The sequence below is a fragment of the Dipodomys merriami genome, unplaced genomic scaffold, assembly GCF_024711535.1.
Source record: "Dipodomys merriami isolate MVZ:Mamm:240054 unplaced genomic scaffold, mDipMer1.0.p SCAF_27, whole genome shotgun sequence".
Classification (NCBI taxonomy): Eukaryota; Metazoa; Chordata; class Mammalia; order Rodentia; family Heteromyidae; genus Dipodomys; species Dipodomys merriami.
The window spans coordinates 3532602-3554954 of NW_027204159.1; the positions used below are offsets into that span (position 1 = coordinate 3532602).

Sequence of the window (22353 nt, forward strand, 5' to 3'; positions counted from 1 at the left end):
TGGGCTTGAACTCTAGGTTTGGGTGCTGTCCCTCAGCTCTTCAGCTCAAGGCTGGCACCCTACCATTTGAGCCACAGCACCACTTCTGACCCTTTTTGCTTTTGTGATGCTGAGGAATCAGATCCAGGGCCTCATGCATCCAAGACTATCATTCTACTTTTGAGCCGCCTTATCAGCCTGAGCTCCTGCTTACTATCAGGTGCTGGCAGCCTGTGTTGCCCAATTCCCGGCCTAGGCTATATGGGTGGGGTTTTGGTGGGGTTTGGGCTTCTCTTGTCCTGAGCCTCCAGGTCTTTTGTTGTCATAGGCGTACTTCCCGGAGGGTGCAGTTCTCTGTTTTTCTCCCCTCTGCTGAGGTGTATGCTCAGCTTTTGACTTCAGTTGTGAGGAGTTGGTTCCCCAGGTGCAGGATCCCTAGGCCTGGTTCTGGCCCCCGCCTGGAGTATGCTCATTGGGCCTGTGCTGCTGTGTATTCCACCTAGGTTATGTACCTGGGGTACACAGTTCAAATTTCTTCTACTGTTGGTTGTCTTGACTCAGGGGCGCTGTTCCTGACTCAGGCATTTAAGCTTCCTTTCAGGGGTGCTCTTTCTCTAGCCTTGCCAGTGAAGTGTGCTCCATGGGCTGGTGGAGCTCTTGAACACTTCCCAGTTTTAGTGGGTCCTGTGGTCCGGTTGTTGGGGTAGGGAGTCTGGGTCAGGGTCTGGGGATTCTCTCCAGCTCTGGTGTCCCTTGAGGGATACACTGTCCCCTGTGGGGTACTCACCCTGAAGGTAGTTGTTTCTGTGTGGTGTAGGTCGTCAGTTGCTGTTGCAATTCGAGTTCAGTTGGGGTGGTTGCGGGCTAGGCTGGGCGGTCGTGGCTCTGTGTGATTCTTTTCTGTCTCTGCCTCTATCGAGTGTCCAAACTCAGGCAGCTTCTGTGCAGGTGATCTGCAGGCAGCCCCCTGTGCCTCTGGGACCCAGGCAGCCCCCTGCCGGGTCGTCGCGATCAGCGGGTCTGACACCAGTACCTCAGGCGGCTTCTGCGTGGGTGATCTGCAGGCAGCCCCCTGTGCCTCTGGGACCCGGGTGGCCCCTGCTGGGTAGTCACAATGGGCGGGCCTGACACTGGTACCTCAGGTGGCTTCTGCAAGGGTTGTCTGCATACAGCTCCCTTTGTCGCGCTGCGGGTGCCAGGTGGTTTTGGCGGGATGGAGCCTCTCTGCTCGGATGGAGAGTGAGGGGTGGGGGTGGGATCTTCGTGGAGACTCCTGGCTGGTAGGTTTCTCTGTTTGTGGTGATCAGCGTGTCTGCAAACCGGTACCTCAGGGGGCTTCTGTGTGGGTGATCTGCAGGCGGCCCCCTGTGTATCTGGGGCTCCCGCAGCCCCCGCCAGGCCGGCTGGCTGGCGGCTTGGCGCACTGCCGCGCGGCCAGTGAAGGTTGGGGGAGGGGTCTTCGCTCTTCTCTGTTCTGAAATTCTTCTTTTCCTCTCTTTCTTTTTTGTTATTTTCCACCTCCTGTTTTTCTGTGTTCGTCTTTTTGTTGTTGTCGGTATCTTGGGGAGATTAAGCGTTGGAACTCGAACTCTCTTTTTGGTTGGGGAGAGCTGTGGAGTTTCCCTACTGCTCTGTCGCCATCTTGGTCCCCCCTCCATCTATGATGGTTTATATTATGCATTCCCTCGTCCTTACCCAGCTCATATTTTTTGAGTCATTGAGAATCTGCTAGTGCTGTCTGGTAATAATAGGAGACTTATATTTTATTTAGTTCAATATAGGATGGCATGAACACATTAGTATGACATAATGATCAAACAAAACCTGTTGGGTTATTAGACTGTGAACTTCACTATAGTAATCAGCAGGACATTGGTTTTTGGTATTCTGAGCAGTGATGAGAAAGACTTCCTCACCTTCCTGCAACTGTTTTCCATTATTTTGACATAAAATAGTACAATGATTAAACATTAATACTGACTGAGATGGGAATATATTTAGAAACTGGGACTTTGTATCCATGTGATTTTCCTGTTTCCAATGCCAACGTCTTTGTACAATAAAAACTAAATCCTGTCTGTATTTTCTACTTCTCTTCATTCATCTACCTTTTTTCCTGTAGTCCACTCCTTTCGGGTACCTGCTTCCTGGGGTTTTGTTTTGCTGCATTTTGATGTTGGATTTCTAAGGAATTACACTATTTGAGAGCTCCTTTGAATCTACCATATTTCAGTTAATACATTGTCAATCTACAGCTTATAAAATCAAGAAGAATGAGGGAAGGGTTGGGTAGGGTTGAGATGGTTGTGACTATTGAAAATAGTGACATGGATCAAGGTATTCATAAACTGCTTTGTTAAATGGCAACTCTTTTGTGCAACTACTTAAAGATAATGATAATAATAATAAAAGAAAAACTATAATAATTGCAAAAGCAAATATCACATAAAAAAATCTTAGCCTTCCTGAATAGCTACAATTAGAGAGGTTAGCCATTGGCTCACCCAGCCTTAAATCTATCTTTTTTTTTTTAATTTTATTTTATTTTATTTGAGAACATACTGTACAGAGGGGCTACAATTACATGGGCAGGATAATGCATACATTTCTTACCAAGCATTGCAGCCTCCTCCTTTGTTTACCCTTCACCTCCCTCCTTAAATCTATCTTTACCTTTGACTATTTCCACAATCTCCATGTGATATCTCCAGGGAGTGACTACTTTTGTCTCCTACTCATTGTTTTCTTTTTATTTATTGTCTTGAAGTAGTTGTACAGAGGAGTTCTCATTTAACAACACAGTTTATGACTATTTAAGAATGCTGCATGCATAACTAGGAATGGGACTTAATTATCTCACACCACCTCCTGAATCTTTTCCTTAGACTCAAATTTTATTTAAAGCTGCAAAACACCAAGGTTTCCATATGACTCAGAGGTAGAAAAGAACCGTATATAGTAAATTTTTGAAAAAGAAAGATGTTAAGATTTTTTAAAAATCTATGGTAGAGCTGGAAAACCACACCGAAGAAAAACATTTTAAGACCTATGCTACAAAGCAAAATAACAAGGCTAAAGACTGAGCACTAGGACCAAGTATGGTTGTATGAGCCTCTAACCCCAGCTGTGTAAGAGGCAGTAGGAGGATCTGAGTTGAAGGCCAGCTCCATGCAAAGTGAAAGGTCCCATCTGAAAAATAACGAAAGCAACATAAGGGCTGGGATGTGGCAAAACCTTAGAATTGCAACAACATTAAAAACTGTGTATTGAAATTCATGAACAGAAATTAAACCATGAAGCTGTCTTTATGAATGAAGCCAGGAATGTATGAGACTCTGAAATAAGAATATGCATTCAGCTCTAAACTTCTTATTAAAACTACCATTTTTCCTATAATTTGAGGAATTGTTATAAAAGAACTAATCAGTATGGAAGCTTAAACAGTGTGATTGTTTGAACAATTGTTATGGATTGTTAAACAACATGCTCTAACCCTGTGGCTCTTCTATATATTAGTAATAAAAAAAAGTCTCCATTAAAAAAAAACAAGGACAATAGAAATACCTTCATACCAGCAAGCAAAGTTTAAGGGAGATACAGGTCCAGTGACTATCATTTGGCCAGGTGTGTCAGGTTAAATCAGTCCTAGGGTCACTCACCACATAACTTTGCAAAGGATTTGAAGTCTCTAGCCTATAAAAGTCACTAACATTATTTATTTAACTATACATTTAAGAATGTTGTTGAATTCTTAAATTTTTGACTTTTTAAATAAGTTTAATTACTATAAAGAGTAAATATCTCCTCTTAAAGAAATCTCCATAATAGAAATCTCCATAATGTCTAAAATTAATTTACATGAAACATAAAGAGGACTTTTTCTGCTTACTAAGTTAATTAACAACATCTTCAAAACTTTTTTAATATTCATATATTTTAAATATTGTAACAGTAAGGCAAATGTGTTGTATGGGAGTAAATTATTATATTTGTACAAAGGGAAAATTATTTATTTCTATTTTCCAAAAAACTTTTAGTATAAAAATAAGGCTTTTATGATGGAGGCATAGAATTCCATTGTGTATATATACCACATTTTCTTGATCCATTCATCTACTGAGGGACATCTGGGTTGGTTCCAGATCTTAGCTATGGTAAATAATGCTGAAATAAACATAGTCGTGCTGGTAGCTTTAGTATGGTCTTGTTTGTGATCATTTGGGTAAATGCCCAAAAATGGGATTGTTAGGTCATAGGGAAGTTCTATGTGGAGTCTTTTGAGGAACCTCCATACTATTTCCAAAGTGGTTGAACAAGTTTACACTCTCACCAACAATGAAGTAAGGTTCCCTTCTGTCCACATCCCCTCCAGCATCTGTTGTTATTAGAGTTCTTGATTAGAGCCATTCTAACTGGGGTGAGGTGGTATCTCAATGTTGTTTTGATTTGCATTTCTTTTATGGCTAGATAGGTTGAGCATTTCTTCATGTGTCTATTGGCCATCCTTCTTTCCTCTTCACAGAAGTTTCTCAAGTCTTTAGCCCATTTATTTATTGGGCAATTGTTTCTTTGAAGATTTGTTGTTGGGGGATTTAATTTTTTGAGTTCCAGGTATTAGATATGAGACCCTTGTCTGCAGTTAGCTAGTGAAGATCTTCTCCCAGTCCGTGGGCTTTCTATTGATCTTGCTAGCTATGGCCTTTGCCATGCAGAAGCTCTGCAATTTCTTTTTATTTTTTATTGTGAAAATACTGTACAAAAGGGATACAATTACATGGGCAAGATAATGAGTACATTTCTTATCAAGCATTGTAGCTTCCTCCTTTGTTTCCCTGCAAGCCCATTTGTCCAACCTTTCTTTGATTTGTTGTGTTTCTGGGTCTCTATTAAGAAAATTTCAGCCTGTTCTAAGGAGACCTAGGGTTTCTCCTATTCTATCCTGTAATGTTTTCAGAGTGATGACATTGCCCCATTTGTTAGGAAATGAAAAGACTTGGAAAAAATATATTAAGTGAAGTAAGCCAGGCCCAAAGAAACATAGGTCCCATGGTTTTCCTTATTTGCAATAACTAGTATATATCTGAGTCAAGCAGAAAAAGTCAGATAAGTTGATGTTAGGGGAATGAACCCCAAGATAAGTATTCACATGTTTTCTTTTCCTTTCATTCATTTGTTTCTAACATATTTATAAGATGATTTCTATGTTGCTTTGTATGTCCCTCCCCCATGGTATAACCCGTATTTTCACTGTATTTGATGTTGGTATAATTTGTGGAGGGGTAGGAAAAAAAAAACAAATCGTTTAACTAGGTATACAGGTGGACCCATTGCAACAATGAGATGTACAAGTCGTTATGTCGAAAAACAAATTTAACAACTTTGGTTGGGGGTGGAGGGGAGGATCGGGTAGGGGGAGGGGAGAAGTATGGGAAGGGATGGGAAGGGGAAACAAAGAGGAGGCAACAATGCTTGATAAGAAATGTACTCGTTATCTTGCCCATGTAATTGTAACTCCTCTGTATGGTATTCTCACAACAACAAAAAAAAGCCTTTAGTATTTGTGAAATAGGACTTTCAGTATGTTTTGATATTCAATTAATAGGAAAATATATTCCTTTTTAAAATAGCAATTTAGGAGAAAACATATGTGTATATGTATATTCTATAACTACTTGATTTATCAGTAAAATTTATCATCTAAGTATTCTCACTAAATACTAACAAAAATAAGAAGAAAAAATATCACAGGGGTTTAAAATAGAGATAAACAACAACAACAAAAGTCCATCAATTCTAAAATGTAATGAAGAAAACCTATGGTAATCAATGAACAATGGGAAAAAAGCAATAAGCAATGTTTTTTGTTTTTTGTTTTAATATTTTACTGAGCCTGTGCCTGTGGCTCACGCCTATAATCCTAGCTATTCAGGAGGCTCAGATCTGAGGATCGTGGTTCAAAGCCACCCTGGGCAAAAAACTCTGTGAGACTCTTATCTCCAATAAACCACTAGAAAACTGAAAGAGGTGCTGTGGCTCAAGAGATAGAGTGCTCACTTTGAGCTGAAGAGCTGAGGGACAGCATTCAGGTACAGAGTTCAAGCCCCACGACCAACAAAAAAAAAATATTGTAAAGGTGATATACAGACAGGTTACAATTATATAGATAAAGACATGAGTATATTTCTTTTGGAACAGCGTTATCCTCTCCCTCATTTTCACCCATCCCTCCACTCCCTGCCCGGACAAGTTGTAAAGTTCATTTCTAACATAGTGTCTGGTGAATATCATTGTTGAATTAGTTCACCATTTGTCCCACTGTTTCTATGATTCCATTTCCCTTCCTCAAATCAGATAAACTTATATACAGGACAAAGGGTACAGGAATCAAAAACAGTTAAAAAAAAAGAATAAAACAAATGAAGAAAAAAAAACCAAAGGAAGAAAAAAAGAAATAACAGCAAACAGTACACAAAAAAAGAAAAAAAACTTTTATTTTCATTTCTTGGAGTTCTTTACAATAAACATTATTTTATATAGTCATATGCACATAGCTATTGAGGTACTGTGATCCTCTGTTAAGAATAACCTAGACATATTCTAGTTATTACAAATGAGAGAAACTGCAATCTTTGGATCTGGCTTGCTTCACTTACTATAATTTTTCTAAGTCTTTCTATTTTCTTACAAATGGGGCAATGTCATTCTTTCTGATGGAAGCATAAAATTACATTGTGTATACATGCCACATTTTCTTGATCCATTCATCTACTGAAGGGCATCTGGGTTGATTCCGTATCTTAGCAATAGTAAATAATACTGCAATGAACAAAATTGTGCTGTAGCTTTAGTGTGGCTTTGTTTGTGGTCTTTGGGGGGAAATTCCCAGGAGTGGGATTGCTGGGTCATAAGGCAGCTATATGTTTAGTCTTTTCAGGAACCTCTATACTGCTTTCCAGAGTGGCTGAATAAGTTTACAGTCCCACCAACAGTGCAGTAGTGTTCCCTTTTGGCCACATCCCCTCCAGCATCTATTATTATTAGTTTTCTTGATAATGGCCATTCTAATCAGGGTGAGGTAGAATCTCAATATTTTGATTTGGATTTTTTATGGCCAGAGATGTTCAACATTTCTTCATGTGTCTTCTGGTCATTCTTACTTCTTCAAAGAAGTCTCTTTTTAAGTCTTTAGCCCACTTATCATTGTGGTGGTTGTTTCTTTAAGGATTTGTTTTGGGGGGTTTAATTTTTTTTGAACTCTAAGTATATTTTTAATATGAAGCCCTTATCTGTTACATAGCTTGTAAAGATCATCTCCCATTCTGTGGGCTTTCTATTTATCTTACTAGCTATGTACTTTGCCATGCAGAAACTCTTCACTTTAATGCAATCCTATTTATCCAGCCTTTCTTTCATTAGTTGTGATTTTGGATCTTTATTTAGGATGTTTCATCCTGTGCTAAGGAGCCCTAGTATTTCCCCTATCCTTTCTTGTAATATTTTCTTTGTATGTGATCTTACATTGAAGTCTTTCATCATTAGGAATTGATTCTGGTGCAAAGCGATATATACAGATCCAAGTTCAATTTTCTAAACGTGTATGGTCAATTCTGCCAGCATCATTTGCAACAGGCAACTTAACATTTGTGGATCATGGATAATAGCACAAAGATCTCTGAAAATTACCTTCACATTTGGAGAATGAATATCTTGGAAGGGGGAAATCTGTGTGTTGTTAAGTACCATGGGATTCTAAATAAGAGAAATGAGAAATACACATAGATCTGCTATCTTTGCAAAGGGTGAACTTTCAGTGTGAAAAAATGAAGAACAAATATGGGTCAATAATATTTTTATGATTTTGGTAAATTATTGAATAACTGCTTTATGAGAAACTTATACATATCAGATCTCATTACATGCCAGAACTCATAGAGAACGTTGAGAAAAGACACATACATGTGAGGTAATAGTGTTTGTGAAAGTACGTACAAGGAAATCAAGCATGGTGACTTACCTCAGTCTAGATTCCCTTCCACATTATGTTTAGACATAATGAATGAATCCATTGAGAAAGAATGTGGGGGTGCCAGAGGTTCACACTTATAAATCCTAACTTAGCAACTCAGGATGCTGAGATCTGAGGATTGCTATTCAAAGCCAGTCCAGGCAGGAAAGTCTGTAGACTCTCATCTCCAAGTAACCATCACAAAGCTGGAAGTAGAGTGGTTGTTCAAGTGTTAGACAGCTAGCTCTGAGCAAAAAAAGCTCAGGGGGAGCAGCCAGGTCCTATGTTCAAGCCCCAGAAACAACACACATCGCACACGTGCATGCACACACACACACACACACACACACACACACACACACACACACACAAATAGAACAAGTGTCATTTGAACATGAGTTCTAGCAAGAAGGGAATCCGTAGGGAAAAGAAGGTATTTGTAAAAAAAAAAAATACAAATTATAAATATAAACTGGATTAAAATACAAATGTTCAAATATTTATATTTCCCTGAAAATCGAAATCAATTTGATAATACTATTTAAATAAGAACTCTAAAAGGCATTATGAAGGCAAAATAAATTCAGCAAAGAACTTAAATGAAGCTGTCAGAAATAAAAGAAGTATTAAGTAGTACTCCTATATCTAGGCCAATGTAAAAAAATAGATTACTGCACATCAACAACTAAATAGTAAGATATTTACTCCATGCTTATTATACTACTAAAAGTAGCCAATCCAGGATAAATGCAGCAATTCTTCTACAGTAAAAATTCTGGAAATATCAAAATATGTAAAAGAAGATATAAACAAATGGAGATATATTTATAAACGAGAAGACTCCATATTGTAGGGATATAAATTTTTTCCAAATTTTGCTCCATATTTTTAATCAGACCTTAATTTTGGTAAAATGTAAGATGCTTTTAAATTTGAAAGGGGAAGAGTTAAGAATTATGAAAAGACAGGGCTGGGAAAGTGGCTCAGTGGTAGAGCACTTGCCTTGCATGCATGAGGCCCTGGGTTCGATTCCTCAGCACCACATAAGTAAAAAGAAAAAAGCCAGAAGTGGCACTGTGGCTCAAGTGGTAGAGCGCTAGCCTTGAGCTGAAGAGCTGAGGGACAGCGCCCAGGTCCAGAGTTCAGGCCCCACAACTGGACCCCCCCCCAAAAAAAAAGAATTATGAAAAGACAGAAAGAACAATAGAAAACAGAAAAATGGTATTAGAAATCAATTTCTATTATTATAAACTTAAGTAATGAATATTGCTCTTAGTAAACACACCAGGGAAGACAGCTGACAAGAAGACCTGAATGTAGAAATCTGGTAAATAGCAGTTTTACAGGTAAATGTGATATACGGCAAAATACTCTATTTGGAAAAGAAATAAATTTCCATTACACTATCCACAGAAATAGATTCTATTAGGTTACAATGATAAAATGTTCAGGCCAATATAAGGAAATAAAAGAGATTATTTTTAAGATTTGCAATAGAGATTTAAAAAAAATATGACTGATAAAGGCCCAACTCACAAAAAGACCAACATGTTGGGCTGTAATAAAATTTGAAATTTCTATTTGAGGGAAAAATGTCATAAACAATATTTGAAGGCAAATCCTTGATGATAACACAATGTTTATAAATATGTAAGTATCATATGTAACTATCAAACGATTACAATATAAAATCAAAGCTATGCATGGTAGTACATGCCTGTAATACTGGCCATTAGGCAACTGCAGCATGAGAATCACTGTAAGTTTGAGTGTATCCTGGGCTCCCTAGAAAGATACTATCTCAAAAAAATTTTTTGAAAGTTGAAAAATAATACAAAGCAAATAATCTAAAGAAAATATTCCTGGTAGGTAAACAGATAATTTATAATTAAAACAAAGCAAAATGGCTGATGATTTTTAAGTGCTCAATCAAATTCAGTCATAGAAATCACAAACACATTGAACTTCTGTTACACATCAACAACTGAAAACATTATCTGATAACAAAGATATGAAACAACAGAAGCTCATATTCTGAAAATGCATATTCCCCATTGATGTAAGTAACCTGGAGGATTATCCATTTACAATTACTGAATTGTGCACACTCTATTACCCAGCAAATCCACATCTTTGTACCCATACCTAGAGAAATTCTCACAAAGAAAATATTTTACTAAGATATTCATAACAAAAGAAGGATACTCTTAGGAGAGGAACACAAAGGCAAAATGTCTATGTGCATCTAATCACACAAGATGATATTTATCAAAATGAACTCCAAGAAAGGGGAGCAAGAGGTTTTCTTTTATTTGCTATTTTTGTTTTTCTTTTTTTTGTTTGTTTGTTCATTTATCTGTCTTTGGGAGTATAAAGGGAGGCACACAAATAAAGAAACAAAGAGCAATTAATCGTGTCTAGGTGCAATTATTTGTCTTTTGCAATACATTGGGTTTACTTGTAGATTTATAACACATTCTAATTATTACAAATAATTAGACATGCAGCCCATGTTTCTTTGCGCCTGGCTCACTTCACTTACTATAATTTTTTCCAAGTCTTTCCATTTCCTTACAAATGGGGCAATGTCATTTTTTTCTGAAGAAAACATAGAATTTCACTGTATATATAAAGCACATTTTCTTGGTCCATTTGTCCACTGTGGGGTATCTGGGTTGATTCCATATCTTAGTTATGGCAAACAATGCTGTAATGAATATAGTCGTGCTGGTGGATTTAGTGTAGCCTGATTTGTGGTCAGTTAGATAGATGCCCAGGAGTGAGATTGTGATTCCTTTCCTACCTTACTTGAACTGACCCAAAACTTTGGCAAAATAGCAAGACATAAAATTAACCCACAAAAATCAGTACCTTTTCTTTTTTATTTTTAAACATCTCAGTAAATTCTTTGTTTTCCTTTTAAAATTTATTGTAAACGTGATAAACAGGGGGGTTACAGTTACAAAAGTAAGGTAATGAGTACATTTCTTTTTAAACACAGTTACCCGCTCCCTCATTTTCTCCCACTTACCACTCCCCACACCCCTCCTTCCCCAAGTTATAATGTTAATTTCCAACATAGTTTCTACCAAGTATCATTGTTGCATGAGTTCACCCTTTGTCCTGGTGTTTCTGTGATTCCCTTTCCCTTCCACACATCAGGTAAGCTTATATACAGAAAACTAAAACAGAAAGAAAAAAATAAACCTGCATACAAGACATTAAAAAAAAAAAAAAAACTTCTTTGTTCCAGGGAGCCGCGTGAGACCCACAGCCCCGCTGCTTTACCATCGCAAGATAACCTTCTCTGGTCCCGGGGCAAGCAGGATTGGAGACAGAGGAGTCCACAAATAATAGATGATACAAAAGCATCACTTGATGTTAAAGAGTTCCCTGATTCTGAGGTACTTCAGACCGGAGTGTTAACCCTGAAAGAATGGCAAAACAAGTGGCTGACCGTGACACTGCGTTTCATCAAGAAAAAGGAAATCAACTCTTAAAGAAGTATCTGGAGACTTTTCTTAATGGCCAGAGTGGACTGAGGATATTTTTTCTTCTTTGTGGAAAAGCAGTTGAAATGAAATGTTTTGCAGACCAAGGCCACAGTGTAATTGGTGTGGAAATCAGTGAACTTGGGATACGGGAATTTTTTAAGGAGCAAAATCTTTCTTACTTAGAAGAACAACTTACTGAAATATCTGGTGCCACGGTATTTAAGAGTTCTTTGGGAAACATTTCAACGTAAGGTTGCAGCATTTTTTACCTTCCCAGAGCAAATATTGGCAATTTTGACAGGATTTGGTATAGAGGAGCATTAGTCGCCATTAATCCAGATGGTCGCAAACGTTATACAGATATAATACTGTCTCTCTCAAGAAAAGGGTTCCACTACCTCCTGGCTGTTTTGTCTTATGATCCCACAAAACATGCAGGTCCACCGTTTTATGTTACAGGTGCTGAAATTAGAAGCCTGTTTGGGACAAAATGCAATGTTAGTTGCCTTGAGAAAGTTGACGCTTTTGAAAAATATCATAAACATTGGGGAATTGACCAAATTTTTGAAAAAATTATATCTGCTTACAGAAAAGTAAAGAGGATATGATTTTCTTTGGGCATTTAAAAATAATGATAAGGATTGATAATATAATAAATCTTTAATTTTTTCTCATAAATCATAGATTTTTTTCTCAAAAACACACAGAACTTCTTATAGCCCATTTAGAGAAGAGCATATAATTGGAGAGAGACATACATGTATGTCTTATAGATTACAAGACATTTTCATAAAAGACAATTCTTCTGTAATTAAAAAAGAAAAGAAAAATATAATGTAACAAAATATAGACATTGAAAAACTGACAGGTTTTATAAAATTTTAGGTCACTGAAATAACACTTCAATAGGATTTAAAATAGTCCACAAAATTATGTAAACTATTAACTATTATTATAAACCCTAATCTTATACTCAGATCCTGGCATCTCTTTTCAACATGTTTTTACCATGTATGGTTTTAAGTATAATTGAGTCATGAAATAGATTAAATTTTTTAATTAAATAAATCAACCCATATAGAATAAGATACTTTTCTCATATTATAAGAATAAAATTTTTAAATTTCTTGGTTTCAATTCTTGGAGTTCATTTTGACACAATTCATTATATATGGTCTTATGCACTTAGCAATTAGGCTATTGTGATCCCCTGCTAAGAATATTATAGACATATTTTGTACACAACAAGAGAAGAGTGAGGCAGAAAGCAGCTCTTTTGTAATAACCTCAAAAAATTTTTTTAAAAAACTAGGAATTAACCAAAGATATGAAGGATCTCTATGACAAAAACTTTAAAAACCTGAAAAAAGAAATTAAAGCAGATTTAAGAAAGTGGAAAAAAAACCTCCCACGCTCCTGTATTAGAAGGATTAACATTGTGAAAATAGCAATACTGCCAAAACTAACTACAAATTCAATGCAATACCCATCAAAATCTGAACAATATTCTTCATTAGTTTTATATCTCACAAATAATTAATGTTTTCCAAGTGATCTTTGGCAGAAAAAAGTTTACCACCCCTGTAAGAGTACAAAAATGTTTTTCACGCTTTTTTCTTTTTCTTTCTTTCTTTCTTTCTTTCTTTCTTTCTTTCTTTCTTTCTTTCTTTCTTTCTTTCTTTCTTTCTTTCTTTCTTTTTGTCAGTCATAGGGCTTGAACTCAGGGTCTGGGTGCTGTCCCTGAGCTTTTCTGCTCAAGGCTAGTGCCCTACCACTTTGAGCCACAGCACCACTTCCAGTTTTCTGGAGATAAGAGTCTCATGGACCTCCCTGCCCAAGTTGGTTTTGAACTGAGATCCTCAGATCCCAACCTCCTGAGGATTATAGGCATGAGCCACCAATGCCCACCTCATACTTTTCTTTTTTATGTGCATAATAGAAAACATCATCTTTCAAGTTGCATATGGAAAAACTGGTGAACAAGTATGGAAACATACTTTTCATCATTGTGACAAATAGGTGAGAGACACAAGTTACAGGAGGAAAGATTGATTTGGGGACATAGTTTCAGTCTATGATTGACTCTGTGTTCCTGGGCATCTGATAAAGGAGAGCATGACAGAAAGACATGGTGTAGTTCAGCTTCTTACCTCATGGGGGCCAGAAAGCAGAGACACAGAAAGCAAGGTGTTGAAGACAATGTCTGCCTTTCCAGGGCATGCCTCCCTTGATCTAGCACACTTATTTACAAAAACACCATTATATCCACTAATAACATGATAGCCCTCATTATCTAGTCAGTTCCCCCAAACTCATCACCTGGTCAGCCAAGCCCACAATGTCTTTGGAAAACATTTCATATCACATCATAACAAAAATTCAGGCTATATCCTTTATGTGATTTTAAGATTAGTTCCATATACCCGAAGCAAGCCCACTCTTGTCATCCAGCCACCTGCTGTGTGTATCTTCTATTCCCTCACTCTCTCCCAGTCCCACCCTCCCATCTCCACCCATAAGTTGTGTTAGGTTTTTAAAAAGAGGTAGCTGAGTAAGAACCACATCACGCACGTGGTATTCAGGTAAGGGGTAGGTTTATTCATCGTTCTGGCTGGCACCAGGCCATCTTGCCCCCCCACATAGCTGGGAAAGGCCTGGGAAAGAGCTGGGAAAAAGAGCTGGGAAAAAGAGAGAGCTGGGAAAGAGGTGGGAAAGAGAGAGCTGGGAAAGAGGGCATCTGTGCCTGGGCTAGGCCTTACCTAGGGTATGGGCAGAGAAAGGTGTGGCCACATCAAATTCAGACGTGACCTCAGCGGATGCAGATGTGACCTCTTCCAGGTGTACCAGTTGCCTAGGTAATGCAGGTACTGGGTGGAGACTTTGCTGCGAGGAGGGTGGAGTCTGCTCGAGGAGGGTGGAGTCTGCTCAAGGAGGGTGGAGTCTGCTCGCCATCCAGGACCGGACTTTACATTCCAGCCTTTTAGTAATCATGAAATAGGGAGCGGATTCTCTCTGGCTACTTCCTGCTGACAAGGGACGTTGATATTAAGGGTAAAAGGCTGGAATGTGGTCCCCTCCCAGAGAAGGCAGCAAGCAGCAGCTGTCCTTGGTGGCATGAGTCCTTAGATGAAGTCTGGAGAAGTCTCATGAGGCATTGAGGGGCTGGAAAAAAAATACTAGAGAGCAAATAAATGGCAAGAGGAAGGACTTGGGGCTGAAAAATGTTGGTAGAAATGTCCCTAGCTACTTCTGACCTCTATTGACTAGGTAGAGAAGTCAGGTGACAAAGGCAAGAATATAAATTCCTGTCCAGTTAATAGGTAGACAGGTATGGACACTAGATGGGCAGGCTTCTTACTTCTATTGACCTCCTGGCTCTGGTGAATTTTGAAAGGGCAGGCACAAAGTGGCTGATGTGACATCATCTCCTCTTATTCCTCTCCATGTTCCCTTGTTCCCCAGACTGGCTAAGTCTAGGTGCTTGTTTGCTGGGATGGCTTGTCCTAGTTGGTATTCAAGGAGGCTTGAACTCAAGTCCTGGGCACTGTCCCTGAGCACTTCTGCTCAAGGCTAGCACTGAACCACTTTGAGTTATAGTGTCACTTGCAGTGTTTGCTGGTTAGAGATAAGAGTCTTGAGCCATGCTTCCAGCCTGGCTCTTTGCAGGTTAGTTGGGAGATGGAGTCTTAGGGATTTTTCAACCTGGGCTGGCTTTGAACTGCAATCTTTGCCACAAAAGCCCTTTATTATTTCCCATTTAAGCAACAAGGAGATCAAATAAAATAGAGCTTACCTGGTCCTTATCAAGAACTGAGCAACAAATATTCTGCAATGACAAAACTTGTTAGATGTGATGAGAATTTTAGCACAGATAGGCCCAGTATTTTAGAACCACATAGTCAGTAGTAGAATACACAACAGAAACAAAAAAGGCAAAACTCAAAACCTAAAATTTTTGACAACAATGTGTAGACATCTTTGCTAACAAAGCACATCAGATGGTTGGGTCTCACTTACCAGGGCCTGTGAAAAGATCAACTTGTTAGCAAGGCACCATAGAATAGATGGATGGAGTAGTAAGCTTGGTGGAAGGTTAAGGATCAGATGGGGCCAAACCCTTAACCCACCATGTGGCCAAGATGGTGAACTCAAGATGGCAAATTGAGTCCTTAGATGAAGTCTGGAGGAAGCAAGTCTCTTGGACAAAGTCTGGAGAAGTCTCATGAGGCATTGACGGAAACCTGAACAAATGGAAACTTTGACAATTTTCTAACCTAGAATGGCTAGCCTTTGAGAGGAAATCTAGAGGAGGGGGATCCTGGGACTTAGCCTGCATCACACTCTTCAGGGCACAAGCCAAAATGTTGTACAAAAGAGAAAGGGAGAGATAGGGAAAGTTAGACATGATTGGCAGAGAGAGAGCAAAGAGATCCTGAAAGTAAACAGACTTCTGACCATTTACCATTGCAGTGGCAAAAACTGTTTAAAACTGAGAATGTCATAAAAATTGACTCGCAGCACCTCATTAAATGTGTAGGAGAATCAGTCTGGTGAGTGAAGGAGAGCTGACCAGGCAGAAGTGGCGTCCCGACTTCCCCCAGAGCCCTCTAGAGAGAAATGGCTAAGCCAAGCCCCCAAAACCAAGCGTCCTCAGCTTCAGAGGTGACCGGCCTTTCAGCTAAAGACCATAGGAGCTCTCTGGTGTGGCATCACATCTGGACAGAGACTGAGCAACAGAGAACCATAGAGAGTAGTTTCACTCACCAGAGTAGAGAAGTGGTGTGGACGTGGCTGTGAAGGCCCGCAATGGTATTGGTGAAAATCTCACATGATGTCTCAAGGCAGTTCGGTTCACACAAAAGGGGTGGTTAGGAAATTCTAATATTTCCAACTCAAAAACCCCATCTAAGTAAAGGCACCATATGTAAGGTATATTAAATAGGTAGGTTTCATTAGGTAGCCGATGAAGAGAACACTACACGCTATGCAGGTAGGAAAAGAAGTTAATTTACTGAACTGCTGCCCCCACCAAGCATGGTGGAGAAGCATGGCTGAAAAAGGAAAGGTGGGGGAGAAAGAGGGGTGACCTACCTCTGGGCCAGAACTTATCTAGGCCAGGGACAGGAAGAGGTGTGACCAGGTGGGGGAAAGGTGTGGCCACACTGGATCTGGATGTGACCTCAGGGTCTGGGACCCTCCTAAGGTCAGATGGGAGGCATGGGACCAGAGGTGGCCTGGGATGTGACCTAGTAGGAGAGGAAGGTGACTGCTTCCAGGTCTGCCAGTTACACAATATCTGCAAGAAGCACATCTCTTGGATGAAGTTTGGAGGAAGTATTCTCAGGCAGGGAGCTGGACAAAGATGAAAAGAAAATATATTACTGAAAAGAAAAGATTGGATTTCCATGGCTTGGAGGTGACCTAAGGGATGAGGTAGTGAGGTCTTTGGGGAGGAGAGCAGTTAGCTCAGTGTTACTCACCCAGATCTTCAGGGATGCGAGATAGCCTTACCTTGGTAGGCCCAAGGGGGGAACAGGTGTACCTCAAAGTCAGTGTTGGTATAGAAGGGGCAGGAGCAGGAGCCCTTTTTACTCTTGACAGGTGAATCCACTGTGGCTATCCCTTGAGCTTGACTGCTACAAGTTGTATAGTTCATTTTTATCAATGTCCAGTGAGCTCCATTGCTGCACTTTTTCACTCTTTTTCCCTCAAGTTCTGTGCCCTCTTCTCTACCCTTCTAAAGATATACATATAGGTACATACATAATATAAAAAAGATAGAATCATTAAAAACTAAAAACCAAAAAGAAAAAGAAAGAAAAGGAAAGAGAAGTCTTTTGGTTCCATATGTTGGAGTTTGTTTCAGTATGTATATTACTTTATATAAATATGAAGAAGCACTTAAGCATTGCACCTTTGTGGGTCTCTCCTAAGAGTATCTTTTTTTTGGTCTCACTGTGTGTGAGTATCTAAAATCCTCTATAATTTGTCATATTCCAGTGCATTTTAGATCTCACTTCTGCATATTAAAAAGAACATATGCCATTTGTCTCTCTGAGCTTGACCTACCTCACTTAACATGATTTGTTCTAGTTCCATCCATTTCCATGCAAAAGACATTATTTTATTATCTTTAATGACTCTGTAAAAGGCTAGAAGGCAGGCTAAAGGTCAATAACAGAATATTAATCCAAACCAAAGTAAATCTGAGATAATCATCCTTCAATTTATCTAATCAGGAATCACTAATTACAAACCTGTGATGTTCAAGTGGCATGCTAGTTGTGCATTACGCATAGATGTGAAAAATGCAAGCATTTACAAACCAATGGCCTAATGAGAACAAAATTTGCATAACCAAATAATCTCAGCACAGATCAGTATGGTGTGGCTGTCATGAGAGAAGTTCAAGCCAAGAACTAAGATCCTCCAGGCATAGGGAGAGCACTTCTGGCTGGAAAATCAGAGAAACCTTCACTAAAAATGTGGTATTTACGGAAGAGAATGATTTCAACAGGACCAAATAGTTATATTGGAAGCAGGAAAAAGGCACTTCAGGTTTTGTCATTGATGGACAAGAATATAAAAACAATCAAGTAGAAGTTATTTTCAGGTTCTAAGGACCTGGGTAATTTATTAACCCAACAACAAAGTTTTCAAGTATCATTCAACAGTTCTGTAGGAAGGAGCTGAAAGCATGTTATCTCTTTACCCTGAGCTCTTTTATAACATTGTCTTTGTCCAGTTTGTAATAGTGTATTTCTAAATAAAATTTTACTTGGGGAAAAACAGGACTCTTCACCAAATATATTTTAAAGTCTGTCCACTGAATTAGTGCCTTGATTGGTTAACATAATAAATGACAGAAATGCACTTAGAATTTCTGGGTCAGAACCTACAAGGTATAAGATGCCCAAGAAAAATGTTTTGTATACAGAGAAAAGGGACAAAGTCCTTGGGAGATTTTTAAGCAGGAAAATTAACATAAAATATTGTATTTAAAAATGTGTAATGGACATAAGGTCCAGGGGAAAAAAAAAACACTGAATCCACAGAGATGAATCAGATTAATTCAAGAAAATACTTGGGGGCTGGGAGGTTGGCTCAGTGGTAGAGTGCTTGCCTCGCATGCATGAGACCCTGGGTTCGATTCTTCAGCACCACATAAGCAAAAAAAAAAAAAAAGCTGGAAGTGGCGCTGTGGCTGAAGTGGTAGGGCACTAGCCTTGAGCTGAAGAGCTGAAGGACAGTGCCCAAGCCCAGAGTTCAAGCCCCTCAACCAACAAAAAAAAAAAAAAAGAAAATATTTGGAGCTTCTGTTAGAGTACAGAGAGAAGGGGAAGGAAAAGGGAATTGCTAAAGGGAATTTAAGACAAGGACTTCCTAATCTCTTTGTTTGGGTGAGAGGCAAGGCAGTAATTCAAATTTCCATTAATGTTTCATATTTATATGGATATTTATTTAATATTTCTTATTTATCTGATATTTATTGATTAATATTATATTTTATATTTACATTATGAGTGAGATCCACATGCAATTTAGTGGAATATAATTTTCAAAATAATTTTAGATTTACAGAAGAATTTAAATAGAAATATCTAATATATTCTGCACCATTTAACAAATTAATATCAAACCTTAGAATAGTACATTTGTCACAGTAAACTAATGTGAATAATTGATATATTGTTATCAACTAAAAATCAATACTTTGTTAGAATTTCCTTGGTGTTTAGTTAGGTCTTCCTTCTATTTGAGGAGTTTTTCAGTAACTTGCTCTATTTAGCTGTCATATTTCCTGTCAGTGGCAATTTCTCTAATGTTATTTGTATCGATGACCCTGGAAAGTTCAGATCAATGAGGTATTCTGTAGAGGTTGCTCTATTGACATTTGTGCTGTTTTTCCTATGGTTAGGTTGGGGTTCTGTGTTTTTGGAGGAAGACCTCAGCATTAATGTGCCATATTCATGACATCATATCAAGACCACACGCTATTCACATGTCATCTTGTGATGTAGTATTTCTCAGCTGTCTCAGTTGTCAAGTTGATTTTCTTCCTGTTTTATACTGTTCTCTTTGGGAAGATGTCACAATGTGTTCACAAACTTATTTTAGAGAAGAAATGCTTTCCCAATTCCGCTCTTATCTCCTCCTCATGTATTTCATTCAGCTACATAAAAACTCCGTATTTTAATGGTTATTTTAGCAATCATCTATTGTGTTTTGAGCAGGCCTTTCAAGGTCCCACTCCTGAGCAGTTTATGAAATAAAACTTTCTGCCACAAATAGTGTTCTCCCTAAGGACTCTATCTTGTGTTACTCCATCTTTTTTTTTTTTTTGGTCGGTCGTGGGGCTTGAATTCTGGGCTTGGGCTCTGTCCCTCTTCAGCACAAGGCGAGCATTCTGCCACTTGAGCAACAGTGCCACTTCTGATTTTCTAGTGGAGATAAGAGTCTTACGGACTTTCCTACCCAGTCTGGCACTGAACCGGGATCCTCAGATCTCAGCCTCCTGAGTAGCTAGGATTATAGGCATGAGCCACTGGCACCCAGTGTGTCACTCCATCTTTCTTTATTCCAACAACAGTTGAGCACCTTACCTGACTGACTCCCAGCATGCCTAGCAGAAAATGACTATGGTCCTTTGCAGCATCCTGCCCCACTTCATCCCTCCAAAGCAGGTCCAGCATCACCTCTTGGAGACAGCCTACGGCCACACCCCACTACCCTTCTGTCCTGTGGACTGCAAGATCTCTTCATACTGGTACTGAATTTTGAATGAATCAAATTTTTCCCTACCCTTGTTTCCTGGGAACCAGAGAGCTTTCTTTCTCTCTTAACATTTCTGAAGCTATCATCATCATCATCATCATCATCATTATCATCATCATCATCACCATCATCAATATTATTAAGTATTATTCAGTATTAATCCAACAGGTAAACTCTTGGGCCTCTTATACATACTCTTTAACACATTACTCTCCTCTCCACATTATGCTACTGGAGAACATTACCAAATCATGTTCAATTTTTTGAAGTTTCTCATTGTTCATAGCACAGAACTCTACCAAAGTTCTTTAAAATGATATTGTCTCTTCAACCTTACCCTGACTTCATATAAATACAAATAAATCCAGAAAAGTATCCAAAAGATGGTCATAAAGCCCAAAACTAGTGATGGTCTCTAGATGACTCAGATAATTATTTTCAGAAAGATAAAATATGATTGCATACTAGACATATTGAAAAGTTGTTCCTGAAACATGTGATCTCTCTGTGACTGAACTGTATATATTGGCATTATTCCCACTGCTCCAGCAACCTGATATTGAAGTAAAACAGTAATGGTTTGTGTGCAGAAAATTATTATATATTTTGATGTATGATCCGAGGAAATAGTTGACCTGAGTATTTACTAATTGGCTAAAAGGAGAAATATAACTGCAGATAAAATCTAAAATTAAATATCATATTTTGATAGATTTACTATCCTTTTTTAAATGATGTGTCAGGAAGTTTGAATGGAATCCTTCCTGCCTTTGATTAAACTAAGGTGCCAATATACAGAACATCATATATCAGAGTCAGCATAAGACAAGTCCTCACATGCAAAGTTTACAAAGGATATGTGTCAGAATCATTATGCAATGAAACTCTTGCCAAAATCAAAGTATCATCAACGCTAGAGAAAAAAGAGAGAAGACTGACAAGATTTCTTCAGAGACAGCAGTTTCCTGCTGCATGTTCTCACCACCATCTCTAAGGAGGGAACTGTACAATTTTTTCTACTTATTTCAAACCTCATGATAAGGGCTCTTATACATTCACATTGAACTTGGAATATGTCCTCTGTACTTGGAAGATCAGGATAAAGGCACCTGAATCTTGGCAAGCAAATAGAAAGGGCGTTGGTAGCACAACAAATACATGGAATTTGTCTTGTGTTCAGAGTTCATTAGGCTGAACTTTGCTGTTAGTTCTCATGGAGAACTAGATGTATTTCATTCTCATGAATCTGGACAAGCCTGGCGAATGCTTTGAAAATGAAACACAAGGAAATTATATATTGCTAATTTCTGGTCTATTTGCTTTCTTATAGAAAATGCTATAGTTTTTCTAGACTTCTGGTTTCCTCAAGTCCACTTCTAGGATAGAGAAACACGAAGCTAGAGAAGTTGATGAGCACCAAAGCACTAGACATTTACTCCTTGATCACTTCAAACCAGCCAATACTGAACTGAGTTCCACTAAGTAATTCTACCAGTGTCACAGGGAAAAGACGAAATGTCCAGTTGAATTCATCTGAATTCCTGGTCCATAAAATCACAAACAATAATAAAAAAAATTAGTTGCTATATTTTAAGGCCACCAAACTATGATCTAATTTATTATTCTGCCACTATAGAAAAATCAGAACAGCAACAAAAAACCTGAGCAGTGGTTTTCGGTTAGGTGCAGAGTTTGGCAGAAAGCTGAGGAGTGAGTAATAGGCCTTTGTAAATATTCAGATGGTTTAAGCCACATTATCCATGACTATGGAAAAAATTGAAGGTGATTATTCAAGAGAGTCTCAGCAGCCTCAGTCAATAGAACTGGCAGTGAAAAAACTCAATGTAACCTATGAAAAATTTTATAAAAATTTTCAATGAGTCTGATTTTACTTCTCATTCTTACCACTGAACACAAGAGTAAGCTAGCAGAACACTGAAATAAAAATATGGGAACACATGACATTCAGATTGAAGCTAACACAAAGTGGGAAAAGAGAGATGGTTTGTTATTAGATCAACTTCAAAGATTTTAATATTACACAGACTTAAGAGACTTGAATTAATGGATTGAGCCACTCTTTGTGATTAAAGCAATTAT

General features: G+C 38.4%; 1 pseudogene; it reads left to right on the plus strand.

Annotated features, from left to right (window-relative positions):
- Window positions 1-1093: 1093 nt before the first annotated feature.
- Window positions 1094-12075, plus strand: LOC138837272 (thiopurine S-methyltransferase-like; annotated as a pseudogene).
- Window positions 12076-22353: the final 10278 nt, after the last annotated feature.